This window comes from Otolemur garnettii, unplaced genomic scaffold, assembly GCF_000181295.1.
Source record: "Otolemur garnettii isolate 467f Iridium unplaced genomic scaffold, OtoGar3 scaffold00018, whole genome shotgun sequence".
NCBI lineage: Eukaryota > Metazoa > Chordata > Mammalia > Primates > Galagidae > Otolemur > Otolemur garnettii.
Genome location: NW_003852413.1, coordinates 24,628,247 through 24,629,922, shown reverse-complemented (window position 1 = coordinate 24,629,922; position 1,676 = coordinate 24,628,247). Strand labels below are relative to the sequence as shown.

The 1,676-nt window shown below is 39.6% G+C and overlaps 1 protein-coding gene across 2 annotated transcripts in view; it reads right to left on the bottom strand.

Annotated features, from left to right (window-relative positions):
• FBXL20 (F-box and leucine rich repeat protein 20) overlaps nucleotides 1–1,676 on the bottom strand; it is a 129,637-nt gene that overhangs the window by 74,041 nt on the left and 53,920 nt on the right. The window lies entirely within an intron of this gene.

Here is a 1,676-nt window from a genome sequence, read left to right as displayed (position 1 = left end):
GATAACTATACTCAAGATATTAAGTACACATTCTCCTTGGGTGGTGCCTGTAGCTTAGTGGGTAGGCACCAGCCTCTTACATCGAGGCTGGCAGGTTGGAACCTGGCCGGGCCAGCTAAAAGAACAATGACAACTGTAACAAAAAAAAGCTGGGCATTGTGGCCGGCACCTAAAGTCCCAGATACTTGGGAGGCTGAGGTAAGAAAATTGCTTAAGCCCAAGAGTTTGAGGGTGCGGTGAGCTGTGACGCCATATCACTCTATCCAGGGCAACAGCTTGAGACTCTGTCTCAAAGAAAAAAAAAAAAAGAACACATTCTCCAAAGGTTTTGGGCAGACTAACCATAAACACTACTGCATGAAGTATAACCAACTAAGTATGTAGGACTTCCATGGAAAATCCATCACAAATTCCAGTCATTCCTTTTTTCTAAGTATCTCCAATGTGTTAGGTATATAGGATATATACATAAAAAAATTTGTAGGGTACATAAATATATATAGTCCCTGCTTGCAAGAATCTTGAAATCTTTTGTAGGACTTAGACATGCAAATACTAAAGACATGTGTCAGGAATATTCCTCTTTATTAGCAATAGAACAGAGGTTATTTTTCTACACTGAAGCAGGCACAAGCTAGATTGTTATAGCTCCTAAAAGTAGATGCCCCTGAGCATAGTCACTTGTTAACTTCCAACACCTGCAAAGAGAAAGTACCTTTCCTTCTCAGTCATAATATTCTGCATAAAAGAATAAAAAATGTTAGGATTAAGTGCCCAAACATACAGGGGCTCTGAAAATAACTCTTCTGATGCTACTTTCTTCTAAGGTAATTCCTATGTCAGATACTTGCAAATTGAAAGGTTCTGTGTGTTTTTTGTTAGAGGTAATCACAAAATGTAGTTTCTACACACTAAATACAAGGATAAGATTATAAATGTGACATAGTAAAGGTAAGGGTTTCAAATGTACTTTTGTTTTTAAAATACCAAGCTATAATTCTTCCACATAGCACCTTAATAAATCTGACATTTTCTTCCAAATACATTAATAAGTCATTTAAGAGGCATATTTTGATACTTGGAATGGGGAATGAAGGGAAGAGATGGATTAGAAACATTCCTTTAAAGGTCTCAATATAATTATAAGATATAAATACTGGCTTGGCTCCTGTAGCTCAGTGGCTAGGGCGCCGTCCACATACGCCAGGGCTGTCAGGTACAAACCTGGCCCGGTCCTGCCAAACAGTGACAGCAACAACAACAAAACAGCCAAGTGTTGCAGCGGGCGCCTGTAGTCCCAGCTACTTAGGAGGCTGAGGCAAGAGAATCATTTAAGCCCAAGAGTATGAGGTTGCTGTGAGCTGTGACCCCATGGCACTCTACCAAGGGCGACATAGTGAGACTCTTAAAAAAAAAAAAAAAAAAAAAAGGAATAGGGCAAAGGAAAAATGAGTAAACAAAATGATATATAAGGTCTAAGCCAGAAAATGTGACTAAATTCAACTCTCAAATATCTTAATTCACTTCTAGAAAATGTTCAGCAAGATTATTTTTTAAAAAGAATCACTAGGCTCGGCGCCTGTGGCTCAGCCACATACACCTAAGGTGGCGGGTTCGAATCCCCAGCCCGGCCCGCCAAACAACAATAATGGCTGCAACCAAAAAATAGCCAGGTG